The sequence below is a fragment of the Myotis daubentonii genome, chromosome 2 (genome assembly GCF_963259705.1).
Source record: "Myotis daubentonii chromosome 2, mMyoDau2.1, whole genome shotgun sequence".
Classification (NCBI taxonomy): Eukaryota; Metazoa; Chordata; class Mammalia; order Chiroptera; family Vespertilionidae; genus Myotis; species Myotis daubentonii.
The window spans coordinates 86,893,688-86,915,849 of NC_081841.1; the positions used below are offsets into that span (position 1 = coordinate 86,893,688).

At 39.8% G+C, this 22,162-nt stretch overlaps 1 pseudogene; it reads left to right on the top strand.

Moving 5' to 3' along the window:
- Positions 1-22,162, top strand: part of LOC132226606 (ribonucleoside-diphosphate reductase subunit M2-like) — a 98,926-nt pseudogene that overhangs the window by 39,043 nt on the left and 37,721 nt on the right.

Below are 22,162 nucleotides of genomic sequence, written 5' to 3' on the forward strand. Positions count from 1 at the left end.
TCATCCGGAAATTCTGTTTCTTTGTTACTAACTTTGTGGCCCCAACCCATAACAAAGAAACAGAATTTCCGGATGATGAGGCCCAGAAATCAGGATTTTAAAAAGATTCCCAGGTGATCCTAAAGTGTAGCCAAGGTTGAGAACCACTGCCATAAGGCAAAATGAACATTTTTTAAAATACAGTTTAAGACCTTTGTGAAAGAGCATTTTGGTTCCTTTTAGTTGATTGTAAGAAAATATAAAACCACACCTTGATTTTTGCCTTTTAACTTTAGGTCATGTCTCTATTTGAAGCCCTCAAAGACTCAAATAAATCACCAAATCCCTACTATTTACCAAGAACAAAAATCTCACGAACAAACCACAGGAAATGTGTCACTGACTCTAGGAAATGATTTGCTTTTTTGTGTGCTGCTTCTACTTTGCACTGAACTGCTGCTTTCGTATTTCTTCCCTTTATTCCTTTATATTTTCTCCAAGGAAAAGAGCTCATTGTCTGTATTTGGCATGAATACATTCCGGAAGTACTGTGAGGGTTTGCCTCGGGCTTCTGTATCAGTTTCAGGGCCATCATAAATCAACAGTCTGTGGACAGAGGTGCTCAGACCAAAATCCTGCTTTGAAAAACACGGAGCATCACAGTCCTGGAACAGCTGCAGCCTTTTATTGATGGCCCAGAAGTCTTTCACACCTCCTTTTAAATCCAGTGCATTTGAAGTAATAAAACAGGCAGCAGTTTATAGGCAGGAAATATTAATATTTAGTTGCTTTTTTTCCCCCCTTGGCACAAGGCAGACAGCCTCAAGCCTTCTGTAACACATGAAAAAAGGATACCTGCCCGTGCTTGAATGGACATGAAACAGGGACTTGCTAAATTGGATACATCTGTGACCAAAACCTCCTTTAAACCCACATCAAGCCCATTTTTCTTATTAGTTCTAACCATTTCCCTCCAACTACTTTTCATTTTCTTCCTTCTTCTTATCTAATTAAACACACAGAAGAGAGTAAATTGAGATCATGCACAAGATGATTTCCTAAACTTATCTCAAACAGAAACAGCGAACAAACTGAACCTGAAAAATGTTCCTATAATTTATAATCCGCCTGTCAAACCCTTCTCAGAGAAAGTGGGGTCTACCATTAGTAGGAATGGGATCACTAAACCTTTTGACAAGTCTATCTATAGGCTAGACTTAGGCAGCCTAAGGTCAAGTTCCAGCTCTCCCAGTTGCTAGTTGAGTGACTTTGGACAGGTTACTTTACTTCTCTGAGCTTCAGCTCTCTCATCTATAAAATGGGGATGGTCAATAGTGCCTCTCACATGAGGCAGTTGTGGGCATTAAATGAGGTATCAACTATCAAGTGTTCAACATGGTGTTTAGCACTCTGTGAGGCCCTAGTGTTAACTGTGCTTTTATTACAATTCAGTTTTTAAATTGTTAGAGCAAAGGAAGATATGGCTAAAACTCTTCCATGAATAACTGATAGTATCTTGCTAAAATTTGTATTGTTTTTCTACTGCTTACATAACAAAAATTCCACAAACTTAACTGCTTAAGGCAACACCCATTTATGAGCTCACAGTTACGCAGTCAGAAGTCCAGCACGCTGTGGATGAGCTCTCTTCTCCAGGTATCGCAAGGCTGTGATTAAGGTGTGGGCCCAGTTGAATTCTTGTCTAAAGACTCTAAGGAACATTCGCTTCCATATCAAGTGGTTGTTGACTGAATTCATTTCCTTGTAGTAGTACTGAAAGCCACTTCCTTGCTGGCTCTCAGTAAGAGGCCTCTCTTAGCTCTTACAGGTCACTCTCAATTCCTTCCCTTGAAACTCCTCTATCTTTAAAGTCAAAAACAGAGAACTTCCTTCATGTTGAATCCCTCTAATGCTTCGATTCTCTCTGACTTTCGCAACAAGACAGAGAAAATTACTTTCAGAGAGGTCATATGACCAAGTGAGTCCAACCCAGACAATCTCCCTATTTTAAGGTAAACTAAAGACTCACCTTAATTTCACCTGCAAACATTCCTTTTGCCATGTAACATAACATAAACTTCTTAACCTGGTGCTGAGTGGGTACTTGAAACATCTGGGGGATCATTTTGTAAATTATATGATTGTTCAACCACTAAGGTGTACACCTGAAACTAAGATAAAAGAATATTGAATGCCAACTGTAACTGAAAAATAAAATTTAAAAATAAATAAATAGCCCTGGCCAGTGTGGTTCAGATGGGTGGAGCATCCCCCAGAAGGTCACAGGTTTAATTTCAGGTCAGGGCACATACCTAGGTTGCAGGTTCCATCCCCAGTCAGGGTCTGTATGGGAGAAAACTGATTGATGTATCTCTTTCATCTCTCTCTCTCTCTCTCTCTCCAGTCTTCCCTCTCTGGAATTAAAATAAATAAATAGTTAGCTGCTTGTAACATCATGAGGAAAACTGGAAGGAGCCATAATCCCATCTCCAGAGCAATGTTTTGTAGATGTTGTTTTTCATCCTGTGTTCATTTCCTAGCAGGAATTATAGCAGGACACAAAGAACCTGTGACAACTGGCAGGCTGAACACATCCTCAACTCATCCTGTTCTCACTGAATGTCCCTAAAAATAAAAATCCATATTGTCCCTGCTGATGTGAAATCAAAGTAAAAGAAAATAAAATATTTTTAAAAAACCCACTTCTTAACGTGTTCTACAAATCCTCCATGATTTGACTGATATCTCAGAACTACCTCTCAAACCTCTAAAACCTCTAGCTAATTCAATATTCATACTTTATGACCCCCAAACATCAAACTGCTTATTCACTATGATGTTTCTTCACTCTGTGTCTTTATTCAGTCTGTGTGCTCACCTGCATTTTCACCACCCCTTTGTCTAGGTACTAAGTCCTATTCATCCTTTTTAGTTTTGTTCATGTTACTTCCTTTACTCATTCATTCATCCAATAAATAACTATTGAGCACCAACTTTATGACAGGGACTAAATTATTGTGCTAAAATAGACTCACACAGTCCCTGCTTTCATAGAGCATACACTATGGTTAAGGGATAGGCAATTAAACAAATGACTAAAATCCATTGCTAAGTGCAATGATTGGAGGGCTGGTGCACTTACAAGAGGCACTTAGCCAAAGTCAGAAGTTTTCTGGAGGAAGTGGCATCCAAGTCAAGACTCAAAGTATGAGTAGGAGCCTGGTAAATGGGAAGGAGGGAGGGTAGGAGGTTCCAGACAAAAGAAATAGCATGATAACATACAAACACACATGCATCAGGAAGAACATGGTGACTTTGAAGGACTGAAAATAGCTTAGTCTGACTGGAGTATGGAATGCTCAAGACAGTATAGGATCTTTTCCTGGGGTAATACAGAGCCATTGAAATTTAGGCTTAGGTTTCTGTTTAGAGACATCTCCCCAGCTGGCCTGCAGATAATAGATTACAGGAGGGACTGACAAGAGGACAGGAAACCAGGAGGGAGTCCAGGGCAGTAATCTAGATCGGCAATGGCAGTGACTGGTTTTATGTAGAGGCAATAGAGATGGAAGGAGATGGACAGACTTGAGAGAGGTACCACCCCCAAGATCTTGATAACGAATCAGCTTACTGGGAATGAAGGAAGGTGATGCCCATGTTTCTGACTTGAGCAACAGGGTGGATGCCAGTGCCTGTCACTTTCAGTGAGAACATGGGTGGAGGCGTGGTTTTGTGGGGGAAGATAATTGTTGCCAAATGGCTGCTGGGATAATCAGTAATTTATTGAGATTACCTCATTTCTTCCTAGCCCACCTGTATGATTCAGCTGCAGTAACAAGAAAAGAAGCCATTTTGTTGAGTTAATGGTAAGGATGGAAAGAATAGAAATGGAACCAGTCACTTGTTCCCACAGTTATCTCCCTCTGGTCCTAGGGTAGAAGGTTCTCATCATCTGGGATTTTTTACTCAATCTAGTCAAGGATGATGGAGAATGATGGTAATGACTATTTTCTCTGCCAATTGAACCCTTCCTCCAGATATTTGCATGGCTCCCCCTACCCTCTTTTCATTTAGGTCTCTACTTAAATATATGATTAGAGGGGACTTCCCAGCCATCTTTATTAAAAAGAAAAAAACTCCCATCCACACTCTAGCACTCCCTAGTTTATCTTTCTCCATAGCACTTTTTGACAGAATATGTGTGTTATTGTCTTTTTTAGTACAATATAAATACAAAAGCAAGGAATTCACCTGTTTATATATTCCTCTCTCTATATAACAGTGTTTGGCACATAGAGGGCACCAGTAAATATTTATTGAGTAGATGACTGAGTAAATAAAGGAAGGTCTGTTGCTCAGAAAATTGATCCTGACTGGAGAAAATCATGTGGAAATCATCAAGATAAAAATAGTATTAGAATTATAAGACTAGATAAATTTTCTCAGGAAGAAAATACAGAGTTAGAAAAGGTCCTTGATGAATTCCAAGATTGACCAACCTTTAAATGATGCCGTGTGGGAGAAGGCTCTGAAACAGAGAGAACAGGCAGTCAGAGACTCCAAGAGAGGAGCATGATCATGAGAGAGGTGTCAGCAGTGGCAAGTGTAACCAAGGAGACACATTAAAAAAGTTCTAGAAAGCCTCCATTGGATTTAACAACCGAGATGTCATTTGTGGCTTTTACTGGGAACAATGTGCAGAAGATGAGGGCCAGGTTTCAGTGGACTTGGGAGTGAAAAGCAAGAGAGAAGGGAATAAGAAAAATGTAGTCGAGGGAAGTAACTAGAGGATGCAGGACCCAGGAGAGTTGTTTTACTTAAGATGGTAGAGGCTTAAACAAACTCAAAGGTTAGTGGGAAAGACACAGTAGAAAGGAAGAGGTTTAAGATAAGAGAGAGCAAAAAATAATAATAATAATAATAATCAATACCGGGAAATCTTTGAAGTACAGGAAGGGAGGCTTCCTTCTTCTAGAAGCCTCCTCTGACTTCCTCCAGCCCCTCCTCCTTCCCATCCTCCCTGAGACAGCCTGTGTCAAGTGTGCAATGGTCTATTATTGTGCATATCAGTTGAATTACACCTTGGTTTATATCACTATTGTGTCACTGGGTTATAAGCTTCAACTTCTGATTCATCTTTTTATCCCCAAGAACTAGCACAGGATCTGGCACATAATGAACGTTCAGCAGATATCTGATGAGAGAATGAATGAATGATTAAATGAATGGAGAATTAGACTCATGGACTCAAAAAATATATATATTAAGTGCCCACTATGGGCCAGGATCCACTCTGGGCTCTGGTAATTGAGCAGTGAACAAAACAAATCCCATGAACAAGTGAATTTAGGAAAGAATACAAGAATGTGGGGGGGGGGGGATTTAAATCAGGCTTCAAGCAAATGAAACATCATGAACCAGCACTTGTAAATTCAAGAATGTTGGATTCAATAAAGGATACCATGCCTCTTCATAGGCAAAGGGAAGATTTACTTATCATTTATAAGGATTGATTGTAGTCTTGCCTCTGCATCTCCTGTTTTTCATGATACTTGTAATCTATGAATCAATTGCTTGAATTTGCTTTTGTCATGAGCTCTCAAAAGTGGATTATATTGGTTTTACAGCTCTTTGCCAAAAGAAAGACAAAGATTCAAACACCCAGGGTACAGTGGGGTTAAGTCCTTGGCCATGGCTTATTTCAAAGTACCTTTCTACTCAGGGCCCTCATCATCATTATGTCCCTTTACGGGAATTAGATAGTAATAGAAGTTGGGAAACACCCATATGGACATTCCCCTACAGGCCAACAACCACTAAAAGCAGGGCTTTAAAAGATATTGCTCAAATGTTCCCAAACAGAATGCCTATGTTTGAGTCATTGGTGCACATTCAGGAACACCCCGAACCTCATAGATAGAAGAACTGAGGCATCAAACACAACACCACCACTGTGATGCCCGGAAGCCATTCAAGGTCGCTTATGCGACGAACACAAAAGTTATCCAAACAAACGTATAAGGAAACCTGGCAGTCAGTGTTGAGCATTTAAGAATCCACATCTTAAAGGCTCTTGAACATCAGGTGTTAATCAAACATTTGTTTTCTCTTTTCTTATTCCCCTTTCCGTGGTCATTTTTTCAAAATTAGGAATTGAAAAAATTCTTTGTTGGCTCTTTTTACTCTGAAACTTAGTTTCTAATCTTGGTTTGGCTCTTTACTCTTGTCCAATTATTTTATCCCCCGATGATATTATCCAATTGAACAATCATTTCTACATGGATTGCTCCCAATTCTTCGTCCAAGAGCTCAGACCTACATTGTAATCTTCAAAACCAAATTCATCCTCTTTCTCTACAAAACCAGTTCTTCCATCCAATTTCTCAGCTTCTATTAATGGTGCCACTGTTCTATTAGGTAAACACCTCAATCATCGTTGACTCCTTCCTCTCTTGTATCCTTCCCTCGAATTCATTCTTAAATTCCATTGAGAGTTTCTCTAAGACCCATTTCCAGAATATCATTCACTCTTCTTAACAATCAACTCTTTCTTTTATTCTCACTACCTCCACCCTTGTTTCATCTCACCTGGACTATTGCAACTACTATTACTGGGAAAAGAACATTTCACAACCAGATATATTTGTATTCAAATCCTAGTTTCATCTCTTTCTAGCTGTGTGATCTTGAGAGCAATTTTCCAAAACCTTCTAATCCTCAATTTGCTCCATAAAATGATGATTTATTTCAGGGGTATATAAAATAATGTTAAAGTGCCTAGCATATCTTGCTCAAAAGATAGATGCCTTTTCCCCAAATAAACTGTTCTGATCATGTATTTTTTGTACTCATAAACTTCTAATAATGTACCTTTACTTACAAAATAAAATTTAAAAAAAGACCCAGATACTTACTTGCCCTCCACAATATCACCCAAGCAACTTTCCTAGCTTTCATCTCTCAACCTGCCCTCTCAATCTTCCCCAAATACTCCCAGGTTTTTACCATGCTAGTCTTTCCACTTGATATGACTTTTCCATTAATGTCTGCCAGTCAAAGTTCTATCTATCTTTTAAAAAATGATCAAATGCCATTTTTTTCATGAGGTCTAATTTTGATATCCAAATATGTGTTCTGCTTTCAAATTCTACTACACTTTCTTAATATTTATTTAATGGAATTTATCATATTCTGCTTCATACTATGCTCATAAGCATCTTTGTCATGTTCTAATTATAGGACTGTGAACCATCTAAATTCCTGTTCACCTCTAAAACATAGTTCTTTTCACTTATTCAAAACTCAGGAAATGAGCTGAATTGAATTTAAGGACATGTCCCTAGAAGAGTAATCTGTTAGAGTCTATCATTTAGAATACAAATTTGTTGAGGGCAATCATTTTTGTCTATTTTAATCAGTGATATATCCGGAATATATAAAAGTGTGCTTAAATATAGTGAGAGTCCAAAAACTATCTATTGAATGACTTTTTAATCCAAGATTATCTTTTGAGTCAAGAAAAAAAAAGCCCATATAATCCATTTTTTAAAATTTATGTCAATTAGGAACACCTAAGCTCTGCACAGTCTCATTTTCTCCTATCAGGAACATCATGTGGTACATAATTGAAAGGAAATGGGCACCAGGTGCCCACCCAGGGAGAGCACTCAAAGAAAGAGAGTCCAGTCCACATGCCCTCAGATGCCCTTCACCAAATGGGCTCGACTACAGCTGTCTGATAGCCTCCAATTGTCTAATATTCACCTTTCTATCTTACATAGACACCAGGGCTGCAGTTTGGCAGGAGCATAAATTAAAACCCGGGAGAACAATCACAGGAATGCTGGCCTCAGAAGTCAAGGCCAGCCAGCAGTATGATTCAGGCACTTACTGTTGCCTCTCCCTGCTTCAGTCAGAATCCTGAGAGGAATCACTTGCCAGCCCAGCCAAGTCAGAAAAACACTGCTGAGTTGCTGGCCAGGATCCCCATGGAGGCCACAGACACCATTTTGCTAACTCTGATAAAGCTGTGAGCTGTTCACTTCCTGCTGTGGTGGGCTGGGAGGAAAGAGGGAGTGGGAAGAGCAAACTCTTCCAAATCACACAGACCCGGTCCTGAATGCTGGCTTCACCACTGAATGAAGCTGTGGGCATGTTATTAGCCTCCGAGGCTGCAGATTCCTTATCTCTAAAATAATACCTACCTTACAGCATTGTGAGAAGAATGAATGATGGTATATGTAAAGCACAGGCTCCTAGCTACCGTTGGTGGTGGTATTGCTATTATTAGATTACAGAATCAAAGCACGTAACAACAGAGATTAAGCCAGCATTCCTAAAGGAATCCTAAGAATTCATCTTTACTAATTCTCTAGACTAATTCTCTAATTCTCATTTTGTCCTTTTGAAACACAACAGATTTCTAAGAAAAATGATCAAGAGTCAACACGAATGCTGTAAAACCCAACTAACAGTGAAAACTTTCAAATGAAGTTTTGGAACTTACCCCTAAAGAAAGTTCACTGGCTTGCTCTCGTTTTCCCTTATTCCCTGAACCTCAAGATTCAACAGTGTCCATGAGGTCCCTTTGCTCCAGGTCCCTGCCACCTACAAGGACGTTCAGCAGTTTGCTTTTCTCCATATACATTCATCAACCCCCACCCCCGCCTCCCAACCAACAGATGCACACACACACACACACACACACACACACACACACACACACACCAGACTTCAGTCATCCTGACCTGTCCTCGGCACTTACTCATACCCACTCTAACCCTCATTCCCATGACATCCAGGCCTCAGGGAGGGAAAGAATAGAAAAGGGGGCTTTTTTCATGGCAGCCGCACCTGACAGAGTGCCAACAAACTTAGCAATCACAGCAACTACACAGTTACCAAACTGTCGCCCGTTGTTCTCACTCATTAGAAAAGTAAAGTCCCCAGTCTGGTTGCATCTGAAATGCATGCTTTCTAAAGTTTATCTTGTATCCTATGTCTTACACAGTTCCTAAGAACATAAATCGCAGGTGACTAAATGCACTATTTTCCCTTCGTGGGCCATCCTGGATGATGAACGTACTAATTATTTGTTGAATTATCTGATTTTCTTTAGAGCTCCTTATCTGATTCTACTATTCCCAAACTGACACTAATTCTGGAACATTCTCCTCACTGGCTCTAGAAGACAACATCTTGGTTTTTCAACTCTGCGACTGAAGTTCAGTGGAGTTGGCCTCTAGAACTTAAGTCTGAAATGGAATCGTTGTTTGACAATTATTTTATCCACCATGTCCTATAGCATCTATCTTATTTGCTCATTTCCAACTATCACGGATTCCTCAACATTGCCTGTGGGCATTCAGTCATTGCTTCTCCTCGTAGCCACAACTCACCAAAGCCCATCATTTCTCATTTATTTATTGCAGCCATCTCTTAATTATTGTATCTGCTTCCAGACCAACCTCAATTCAGTCCCATTCCCCTCCACTGTTCTTAGGAGAGTGATTCTTCTGGACAGCAGCTCTTCCTAAATCACTACATTACTCACAAGCACTTAATGGCTCCCCTTGCCACATACAATCCAAACTCCTATGAGTAGCACATGAAGCCCTCTGTGATATCGCCCTCACCATCCTCATCTTTTATCACAGGCTCACTGTGTTCTGTGCTATCAAGCACATCATGCTGCTTTATGTCTTTATACCTCTTATCATGCAGTTCTCTCTGCCTGGAAGTGAAAAACCCTTCCTTACCTACCTTCCACACACAGAAAGCTCTGAGTCCTCTTTCAAGAATCTACTCATACCTAACCTCACTAGCTAGAGATGCCATCTTCCTTCTTTCTGCCCCACTCCTCCTCATTATCTTATTTGTGCTATTATATCTGTCACACTGAATAGGCTTTTATTTCTTTGTGTCTGCCTCAATGACTAGCCTATGAGCTTTTTGATAACAGGAATCATGTCTCTTTTACCTTTGGCTGCCTTAGCATCTCACAAGGTGGCTGGCACATAGTAGATGCTCAACACTTACTAAATTGACCTTCCCCAATTCTTAAAAAAATCTTTTAACAAGAATCTGTCCTAAAATGACATTGGGCTGAAAAGATAAATATTGAAAGAGTTCTTCCTACATTAATTCTTTGGAGTATCATTTTATATTCCAAGAACACCTGAAATATCTTTTCTTTTATATATTTTCTTAGAAAGTCACCTCATTTTGCCTGTTTGAACAAGCTTGGAAACTTTGGTGTTTGTTTTGAAACTGAAAAGTGCCTTAAGAGGCACTTTGTGCACTTGGTCAGGGTTGAGAAAAGACCCACAGAGATGATTAAAGGCTGGAAAACAGACTAAGGGAACTGAAAGGCAAAGCTAAAGGCAATTGAGTAATGGAAGTCAAGAATGTGAAGGGCTGTTATTAGCAAGAAGGGTGATGAGCCCATCATGTCTATATCCTCTAAGGGGAGAGCAGCAGGAAATGAAGTGAACGGCAACAGAGAAGACATATTAAATAGAGAGATTTTCCTGGCAGAAAACACTGCTAAACACTGAAGGACCCAAGAGAAAGGATTCCTTAGTCTTCTCTTTTTCCGAGGCACAGCAACATTGTCTGGAATGCTCCATGGGCAATAACTCCTAATGCAAGGATAAAATTATACAGTTTTAAGAGACAATCTTCAAATGGCACTTAGATTTGGGGCACCCAGGGCACACATGACCTGACAAGTCCTTCTGACTCTAAAATCTTGGAGAAAGTATCTGAGAGGAACTGAATTCAACTGTCACTTTTCTTCACTAAACAATTACAAACCCCTTCTCTAGGCCAACCCCTTTGTTAGATACTATTACAATGACTAAGGCATAATTTATTCTACTAGAGCCATGGTCAGCAAGCCGCGGCTCGCGAGCCACATGCGGCTCTTTGGTATTCAATCGATAAATGAATAAAGAGCAGAGCCACACTCAAGGGGCCAAAGAGCCTCATGTGGCTTGCGAGCTGCAGTTTGCCGAGCCGCAGTTTGCCGACCACTGTACTAGAGGAAAGAGCTGACTATCAAGCATCCCTGACAGGAGTGTCAAGCCTCAGCTCTCAACATTTGGTCTGTCTCATACACACATGTGCAACATACTCACTACCGAGCAGCCACCAAAGCTACTTGCATTTCCTCTGAGTAGCACCTGCCCCCAGCTGCTCTAATCTGCAAGCCTTTGCATATGCTTTGTCCACTACCTGTAATGCTGCTTCCTTCCTTAGGAAACCCCTTCTCATCCTTAAAGACATAGTTCAGGCATGGCCTCCTCCAAGCTGCCATTTGATCAAAGCTACTGCTCCTTTCGCCCTCACTCTGGATTGTGGCACTGTTTCATGACTCCTGATTGCAAGCATTAGAAACTGACGCAAAGTTACTCTAATAAAAATAATAAATAAACAAACAAAATTGCCCTAGCCAGTTTGGCTGAGGGGTTAGAGTGTCAGCCCATGGATTGAACGGTCTGGGATTTGATTCTCAGTCAAGGGCATATACCTCGGTTGCAGGCTCATTGTGAGCTACAAGGATTTTCAGCAGTTTGCTTTTCTCCATATACATTTGTCATCACTAGGTGATGAGTGGCAGTTGGGGCATGTGCGAGAGGTAACCAATTAATGTGTCTCTCGCATTGATGTTCCTCTCTGTCTTTACCCCTCCCTTTTACTCTCTCTAAAAATCAATGAAAAAATATCCTCAGGTGAGGATTAACTCACACACACACACACACACACACACACACACACACACACAAAACCTTACTGGAAATATATTAGAGGCTTAATAGCTGAAGAAACAGGCTTGAAAACGTCCAAGATCCAAGAGAATTAAAGGCAAGAAGAAAGCAGAGGGCACATGTGCCTCATAGCCAAAAGAATCAGAGAAACCATTCTCTCCATCTTAGTGTCAAAGTCAAAGAAGAGGGTCTCATTGATGAACCCGGGTGCCATGACTGGCCTGACCAACCGCAGCTGCACTGGGGTGGGAGGGGAGGATCATCCCTTCCAGTTTCCCAAGGTGAGAATTTGTCATGAAAAATATCCTCCCACTTAACACTTATAAAACAGAGGAAAGGTAATTCTTCCCCAAAGACATTGGAATGCAATGGAAGAAGAAATGCATGCTAGACAGCGCTCTCTCTCTCATCGCGTTGTGGTGCAATCCTTAGTTTTCTTGTCTGTGTTCTTAGCAAATCTGTATGTATGTTCCAAAGGGCAGCAATTGTAACTTTCATCCCTATTTCATGCACTGTTGGGTACAGAGTCAGTGATCAGTGACTTCTTACAGACCAGGCTCCTGATCAGTATTTGTTTGTGATGCATGAAGACCAAGACACTGTGCCTGCCAAGGCCAGATTCAGTGTTTTTTTTCCTATGTCATAATATTAGCAGGAATTATGTTGTCAGCTTTAACCCAGTCATCAGTTTCTTAAACCAAGGAGCATGTTGTTGGTTTTGTTAATAAATTAAGATTGCTCTGGTAAGTCTTGGTTAAGGCTAGAAAAAATAAAAAGTCTCAAAATATTCACAGAATTGAAACCCATGGTGTGCAGATGTATTTTTTAAGCATCCATTTATCTTGGAGTTAAATTATGACATCCATAAGACTTCTCAGATAATGAAACCCACGGACTTAGATTTTTCCATTAGTTAATGGTAACAATAAAAAAATAATAAAAAATAATACCACAAAGTTGGAATAAATTTTAAACTTAATAAATAACTATAATAAAATAGTGCATGAGTGTTTCCATGGTCACCATAAAGCAATTAAGAGTGACTGGCTTCGGACACTTTGCCTCTCCCTACCTGGGAGTCCGTTCTGGGGGACTCTTTCCCCCTCCTGACATGGGAGTCTGTACTTGTTCTTCAATAAATTTCCACCTTTGCTATACCAAAAAAAAGAAGAAAAGAATGACTGGCTTTGTACCACCAGTGTTCATTGACAGTATCTATGGTCATTCAAGTCTGTGACTTTGCATGGCTTGTTTAATCCAATTTCAATTTCATTCTGAATCATACTTGGTCCTGTACTGAGTATTGCTCTCACTGAGATGAATAAAATGCACACCTTGTTCAAAAGAAACAAGAGAGTCTTTGGGATTCATTGGCAGGATTTCAAAAGTTCTGGATTTTAGATCTTACAGATGACTAAGAAGTAAGTTGATCTCTCCTTGGAGATGCATTGTCACTGACATTGAGAATAATAGTCAGATGATTGGCCATTAATTAACAATGCATTTTGGCCTTACGTGATATCTATTGTCTTAAGCAGTAAGCCATCAAGGTTATTTTGAAGAAAGAAATTAGCTTTGGACTTCAAACTTACATATCTATATAGAACTGACTCAGGAATCAGGCTTTGGGTTCCTTTTCAATAAATATTTCACATGAAGCTTGCATATTATCCACATTTTCTATATCACTAAAACATACAAGTTTTATAACACGAGTCTTTCTTATTCAATTAGCTGGATTACATTAGGTGTCTGGGAAAATAGTGTTTTCTAATATTAAGCAGTAAAATATTGGTAAGAGTGTTACAGAGTCCTATTTTGAAGGGCTTGTCAATTCAGATACATTTTAAATTCAAATTTAAGATCAAACTAATGTATGGTAGTAATGGGTGTGTGATTATACCATGGTTTCCCCCTTTTCGTCCCACAGAATTCCACTTAAAAATTATTAACAAGGAGGGAGAGCTAGGACTCATTGGTCCAAACCTGGATATGCAGGTTTAGGTCCAAAACTTACCCTAAAAGTATTTTGAAACTGCTCTTGCTGATGAGAATAGTGGATGAGTTTGGCAACCCTGAATTGTTTTTACTGCTGCTGTGGATTACCTGTGGTTTCTATGGACTACTGTGTATGCTTTGTTTATTTTATTTCTTCTTCCTGTTGGAGAAACAGCTGGAGAACAGACATCCTGCTGTTGGGAGCCTGGGGCCTTAGAATATTAACAGGAAGCCACATAAGCATCTTCATTACTCCACCTGTGGCATAAATGGCAGAAAGAATGGAGCCCATCAGGAGGAACTGATTTAAAACAGAATGAAGCAGTTTGTGGACCATATGTCTGAACATCCAAGTAACTGCCACTGGCCTAATAAATTGGCTTTCTTCATGTAGAGTTCAACCAGAGGGAAGGAAAAAGTCAGTTTCCTAAAGAAAGGAATAAAGGCAGGCCTCAGTAGCCTGTGGCAATACATGAAATAAAGTATTTGGTGCATTAGACCAAGAAGTTGTAGCCCATAATTTATATCAGTTGCTTTTAGCTTTCAACAAAAGATGTGGGAGTGGATGGTAGGAATATGTGGATGGGAAAGGAGGAAGCTAACAGCCTTACAAGACACTTTCATGTGTTTTCGATCATGTATAATTACTCATCCTTAGGCAAGAGGGAGACTGCCTAAGCATCATTCCAAATGTCTTTCCAGTTTGTGTGAGTTGGGGGCAGGGGCAGTACTCAGAAAGGAGAAGAAATGAGTATAAAACATATGTCCCTGTTCTCCAAATGAACAGACAAGTAGTAGAGAGATTATATGATCTAAGGCGCTTTATGTAAAGTTTACATCAAAAGAAGTCAGAAATATTTCTGGAAGTGGAAACCCCTGGTACAGAGCCATCTTCCCTTCTGCAGAATGAGGATCCCAAAAAAGTTATAGAAAACCATTTCTCCCTTTAAATATAAAATTGAGCTACTTCATATAAGGACAAAAAAGGGGGGATAATAATATTAACATTCATTACTGAGCACACACTAATACCCTTATTCTACTGTATCTTGTAAACACTTATATAACCTACGGCTAATTCCTTAGAGCCTTGCATACAATCAATCTAACCTTGCTAAAATACATTCAGGAAGAAAAGAAAGAGAGAAAGAAAAAGAGAGAGAGAGAGAGAGAGAGAGAGAGAGAGAGAGAGAGAGAGAGAGAGAGAGAGAGAAAGAAAGAAGGAAAGAAAGAAAGGAAGAAAGAAAGAAAGAAAGAAAGAAAGAAAGAAAGAAAGAAAGAAAGAAAGAAAGGAAGGAAGGAAGGAAGGAAGGAAGGAAGGAAGGAAGGAAGGAAGGAAGGAAGGAAGGAAGGAAGGAAGAAAGAAAGAAAGAAAGAAAGAAAGAAAGAAAGAAAGAAAGAAAGAAAGAAAGAAAGAAAGAAAGAAAGAAAGAAAACAGCACAAATATGGACAATGGTTCTCAGAACCAGGATTCTAGAAATTCATTATATCATGTGATCACTATGAGTCCATGCATCAGATCTAGGCACAAATCCCAGCTACTCCACTTTTAGTTACATGAACTTGGATTAGTTACTCTATGTTCTTAAACATTAGGAATTGCTCTATTTTCCCAGGAGAAGGTTGAAAATGTTTCTTACCAACTGAAATTATATAAATTTTGGGGAATATAGATAAAATAAATGTCTACAATATTTTATTAATTTAGTCATATAAATACTTAAAATCATAGGGACATCATTTCAAAAAATAGTTTTTACACTCTCACATTTCATGAAACAATTTTCCTCAAGTTTTTTTTTTTTAATTTATTGTTGACACTATTACAGATGTCTCCCATTTGCCCCTCCTTTGTCCCTCTTTATCCAGCCCCTATCCCCCTGCCAGGCCTTCCCCACACTATTATCTGTGCTCTATATGCATATATGTTCTTTGGTTAATTTCTTTCCATCCCCTCCACACCTCCCCTCTAAGATCTGTCAGTCTGTTCCATGTCTCTGGATCTATTTTTTTCGTCAGTTTATTTTATTCATTAGATTCCACATATAACTGAGATATGTGGTATTTGTCTTTCTCTAACTGTTTTTTTTTTTCACTTAGTATAACACTCTCTGGTCCATCCCATCCATGATGTCTCAAAGGGATCCTTTTGTTCACAGCTGCATAGTATTTCATAGTGTAAATGTACCACAGCTTTTTTATCCACTCATCTATTGATGGGCACTTGGGCTGTTTCCAAATCTTAGCTGTTGTAAATTGCGCTACTATGAACATAGGGGTGCATGTAGTCTTTCTGATTGGTGTTTCAGGATTCTTAGGATATATTCCCAACATAGGATCACAGGGCCAAATGGCAGTTCCCTGTTTAATTTTTTTAGGAAACTCCATACTGTTTTCCTAGTGGCTGCACCAGGCTGCATCCCCACCAGTAGTGCACTAGTGTTCCCTTTTCTCCACATGCAGCATTTGGTATTAGTGTCACCTGACATCATCTTCATTTCTGGATGGGTTCTTTGATGCTGTCATTTATCCCAAACCACAGACATCCATTCACATAACAGTAAAACACTTGCTTTGTTCATTCATCCTGTAGGTGAATATATGTTCCATTGTGTTCATTTAATATAATAACTGCAATCTTGCTTTTGAAAGGCCTCATTTTAAAAGCTGTTTATGATGACATCCAACCCTTGCAATGAAGTTACCACTCCACCCCTGCCTATCACAAGAGTAATAAATAAATCTCTGTTGAATTCCTTTGCCCCCTTTTTTAGGGATTCTTCTTCTCCTAGGCTTTGGAGATCAGAATTTCTGAGGATACCTCAGGCTTATGTGGTTTTAGAAGTTAAAGAAGTACCACATAATTCAAGAGACTTCATAAAGATTGAACTAAAAGTAATCTCCTCCTTTCTGAGGGGTAAGTTTGGAAACTATCTCATCTTATATTTTAGCATGTATCGTACTTAACCTTTCTAATCTCTCTAAGTGTTTTCTCTGTTGTAGAACAAAGCTAAGAATAGTATTTTGCTCATAAAATCATGGTGAGGATTAAATCCTATCTAATAAAGATGGAATATGCAAATTGACCATCACTTCACAACAAATATGGCAGCGCCCATAGCCACAAGATGGCGGTGCCAAGTCCCCTCGGCACCACCGGGGTCCCCCATTCCTTTAAGCCCTCGCTGAGGGGGTGAGGGGCAAGCAGCGCCCCAGTCCCCTATGGCAAGCAGACAGCAGGGTGCTGCTTGCCCCTCTTCGTGGTGCCGAGGGGAAAGGAGGCCCCAGCAGCGAGCAGACAGCAGGACCCTGCTTGCCCCTGGCTGCAGTGGCGAGGAGCAAGCGAGCCTTGCAGAGAGCAGACACCAGAGCAGGCAGGTCCGCAGAGAACAGAGAATCATGGGGAGCAGGTCTAAGTTATCAGTAGGACATCCCCTGAGGGCTCCCAGATTGGAGAGGGTGCAGGTCAGGCTGAGGGACTTCCTTCCCCCATGCACAAATTTCATGCACCGGGCCTCCAGTAAAATGATAAAAACATTATAGAAAATAAACCATTTCCCCCTTTAAATATAAAAGCATTAAATAAATAAGCATTATTGTAACATTTAGCACAGCACTGTGCATCTAGAGAGTAACAGAAATTATCAATTGCTGCCCTAGACTGGGGTTCCACAAATAAAAAATGCAAATCTTAAAGAGCTATGTCCAAAAAACCCCCACAAAGATCTAAATGAAGCAGATGAGGACAGGTTAAAGGAACTGGGATTATCATTCCAAAGGGGGCAGGAGGAAGAGTAATGCAATAAACAAGTTTCTGAAAACAGAAAGAACTCTTAAACAAAGAATAATAAGTATTTCTGGTCGTCTTCCTTACTCAGTAAGATGGTCATGTTATGCATCCAAATTACAGCATAAAGGACTTACTTTCTAGAAAAGGAAGAATTTCTATTCAGTGAAGATTGCGAAAAAAAATTGAATCACTTTCTGCTAGTGGCTGTGAAGGACCTTAAAACCAGGGATCATTTGGTATAAGTTCTGTCTAAAGGCAGCGTTACTGAAGGAATAATATGTCAACGTCCCAGTTAACCCTATGTTTCTGCACATCAAGATGAGCCTTTAAGTGAAAGGAAAGCTTGGAAAAGTAACAATAGTAGCAGAGCAGGCAAGCCAGGGCCGCAGTGGAGACTAAAGAGATGGCATTATTTGCTGAGTACCTTGGGTATCAAGCAAAAGTATTGTTTAGGGTCCATAATCAAGGGATTTCTTCCCTTCTGTAGACTGTCACTACTACCTGAGGTGTGGGGGTGAAGAGAGTCGAATACATGGTGACAGAAAATGATTTTACTTTGGGTGGTGGGCACACAGTGCAACATACAGATGTTGTAACATAGAAAGCCATACCTAAAACCTAAATGGTCATATTAAGCAATGTGACTCCAATAAATGTAATTAAAATAGAAAAGAAAAAAGCATAAACCTTGGAACTTCAATGACCTGAGTTCAAGTCCCAGCTTTCCCTCTTTCTGTAACAAGCTTCTTAAACCCTCTGATGGTGTTTCATCTGTGCAAAGAGTACATCAAGACATCGGCATCACAGGGCTGTAGCAGGGATTCAGTGAAATGTTTGTGAGGTGACTAGGTATCTGGTACCCCGTGAATACTTCAAATCGATTCTCCTCTCCCTGAAAATATGCTTCTGCAAGTGCTCCAATTTTCTGAAGCTGAAGTCATTACAGGCAGAGAAGACTCACCCCTCAATACATAGCAAAGCTACATCGTGGCCTGTTTTAGTTTTAGGTAACATATTCCTCAAAGACAGAACTGGACGGAGGTAAACATACTTCTGCTGAGTGTGTGGAGTTGTTAGGAAATTTCTCGCTCAGTAGTTGTGCTGAGAACGGTTCTGCTATTTAGACCTACTCTTGAAGGGCACCTCATTCTTGGTCACTGGACTTCTTACAGTTGCAACTAATGTCTCCACAGTCTCTTTTTTATCCAGATATGAATGATTTGAAATGGTGTTAAACACTCTAGCAAGGCACATTAACTGGGACAAGGCTTAGCTGACAACAAAAGTACCCAAAATACAGTAACTTAAGTCAGAAGTTACTTCTTTTGCTTGTAACAATTCAGTGGAAAGTGGTACAGGGCTGGTAGGACATCTTGGCCAACCTCCACACATGGTTTCCATCCCTGGGTTCTAGGCAACTCCCATGCAGTGAGAAGGGCAGGTTAGGGAGCACACCACGTACCTTTGTAGGTGTGCAACCTAGAAGCCACACATACATCAGATCACAACTCATTGGCCAAAATTTACTCACATGGTCATACCAGCTACAAGGGACAGTGGGAGCCTCACATTAGGAAGCCATGTGCCCAGTAAAAGCTCAGGTAGAGAGAGGTCCTGAGTGTGTGGGCAGAATCACTAGTGATGTGTACTTCGTAAAATTGAGGAGGGAAAGTTGTCTGCATGGTTTAACTCTTTATCAAAAGACCATCTAGATTTTGGAAAGCACAGACAAGGTACCTTTTAACCTGAAAGTGGATGTGGTAATTATGGATAAAATGCAATAAATAAAGACCCTAGCAACATACACTGAGGCAATAAGTACAAACCTTCCTGTTTATATAACAGAAACTTGAGTCATCGAGTCTCACTGAGGCCAAACTACATCTGGGAAAATCTGAATATGCTGACCCAGAAAAGAGCTGGAGGAGAGCTGCGTTGGAACAATGACAACACTTAGCCTCAATCTTCTAAAAATTCAGAAGTTATGGGGAGGGCCCCCTGAACAAGCCTGGGCTAGCCTAGAGAACTCCAAAAGAAGAAAGAGCCCCACTCTGACGCAGACTTTGTGGTTTATGAAACACCAGGTCAGATGAAGTGACAATGCCCCCATCTGACGCTGGAAAACTCACTCTCCAGCCAGAGAACAGTAATTCCTATTTGTAGTTACAAATGGGTTTACCAGATGCCATTTGCAAAGTCTGATGGAATTCTTTTCCAACCTATTTGAGAAACTATAAAATGCTACTTTATTTCATTGTCTGAGCTTCACATTTACTTTACTTTGGCAGGAAATCCAGGATGATTTATTATTAAGTGCTCGTACATTAACTTAAAAGAGCTTGTCCTAATCTCATAAGTGTTTTTATTAACAATTGGCTCTTTTCTCTGACTATTCATCTGGGAAGAACCTTTACACTTTGCAAAGCAGAGACTCTTTCCCCATTTTTTTTCTAATAAGAACAATAGAATACATGCGAATTTTTAGATCTTTCAAGAATTAAGAGAAAAACACCAAAGCACAAGCAAACCAGCAACCAGTCCCAATCAGTTGTTTGAAATCAATATAACTAAGAGGAAGTATATCCCTCAAGCTGCTTTGCAGAGAATTTGAGGAAATTTGCTATGAAATTAAAGTAAACAATCACTACCAGTTTTGAATATTCTTAGATTTTTTAAAAAAATTTATTTTCTAGCCCTAGCCGGTTTGGCTCGGTGGATAGAATGTCGGCCTGTGGACTCAAGGGTCCCAAGTTTGAGTCTGGTCAAGGGCATGTACCTTGGTGTGGGCACATCCCCAGTAGGGAGCGTGCAGGAGGCAGCTGATCGATGTTTCTCTCTCATCGATGTTTCTAACTCTCTATCCCTCTCCTTTCCTCTCTGTAAAAATTCAATAAAATATATTTTTTAAAAAAATTATTTTCTGATGGAGAAAATTCTGGAGTAGGAAGTCAGAAGATTCAGTTTGGGTCCCAGATCAGCCAGTAGTTAACTGTGGACTCAGGCAAATCCCATATGTCTTTGAACTTCAAATTTCTCATTTGTAAAATCAGGAAGTCAAAGGTATTTTCTAAGATCCTTTCTAACTTTCAGAGTTCACGAGTTTATGAAAGTGCTAGTTAGTGAATTTTAAAAAAATTCCAACATCACAAATGTCACAGAATCATATTAATTTTTTTCTACTTCACACACAAATGCAGTGGATGATAAATTCCCCCCAACAATTAGGGAGAACCCATATTCAGAAGACATCTTGTTTAGCTGAAATCTGGAAAGGAAGACCTGCACTATATTCTAAAGAGCTCTCCCAGCCTTCAGAGAAGTGTGTGTCACTTAATTGATTCTTTGTGCCAAAGGGAATTTGGATAAGGTCTATTTCTTCCAAACTTGGATTACTTATAATTCATATCCTGCTGCCAGTAAAATGTTTATAGCAGATGATCGCCCCCATTAATGTTAGTTTCAAAGGATTAGAGCTCATCATGACATTGGACTTGATTGCACTTATGCTAACTTAAGTTGGCCCAGAATGCCATCAGAGTGAACCCCTGACTCCAACCTCGCCTCCTCCAGCTCAGTCCATCCAACTTACACATAGTCACCTGAAGCACAGGTGATAGCATTTAGGCAACTCCACAAGCTCCATTGTCAGCTATCCATTTGCCATGATCTTTCACTCCTCCATGGCTTTGTAAATACTGCATCCAATACCTACAGTGTCAATCTTAGAGTGTCTTCATGGCTCTAAGGAAACATGAGTGCCAGTTCTAAAACAAACAAACAAACAAACCCTCCCCTCTAGGCAGCTGCAGTACCAGAGGCCAGATCCCAGGAATTCTGCGCAAAGAAAAAGGTGCCACCTATTCACGGTTGGCGGGGGGTGGGGAGGCAGATCTGCCTCAGAATATATGCTAGATTCCAAACCTACACAGTTGTATCAGGTAGCCAGGACTTTTCCCTCCCCAGCCTCCTATTGCCTACCTTACAAATCTTGAGCATCTTTAAGAACTGACTAAAATCTCACCTTCTTGGGGAAGCCTTCACTGTTTTCACCTGCTTCACAGTGATAGAAGTTGTCTCCTTTGTGAGCCCATAGCACACTATGCCTATCTCTACTGTATCCCATTCCGTTGTCATTGAATCCCCACTGTATCCTATAATCCCATCCCATTAGGAATATTGGTATGCTTGTTATTTCTCCCCAATAAACCATAATCTCTTTATGGGTAAAAATGTCATAGTCCTCTTTACCTGGATTACCTGTTCACTCAAAATACTTAGTAAATGCTTGTTTAAAGGAAAATTTGTCTTGTTGGTGTTAGAGCAGTTATGGCATTTAAAATTCATACAACTAGTCTCAGAGTAGCATCAAATGTTGGCTCATGTCCCAAATGTATCTATTATACACAGCCATTTTCCTTTAAAAATAAAGAAAATGGATTAGTAATTTACATCATTTCTTTCTGAATTAGAATGAAAGTTTCATTTTCTATTAAGAATTTCAGAAGTACAATGTATAAAATAATTTTCAATTGTTTTATATTCTCTCTCTGTAAATTTCCCTTCAAAAATTCAATTTTCTCCCTAACCCTAACCTCCCAAAAATGTAAATCAGACACATTTTTAAGT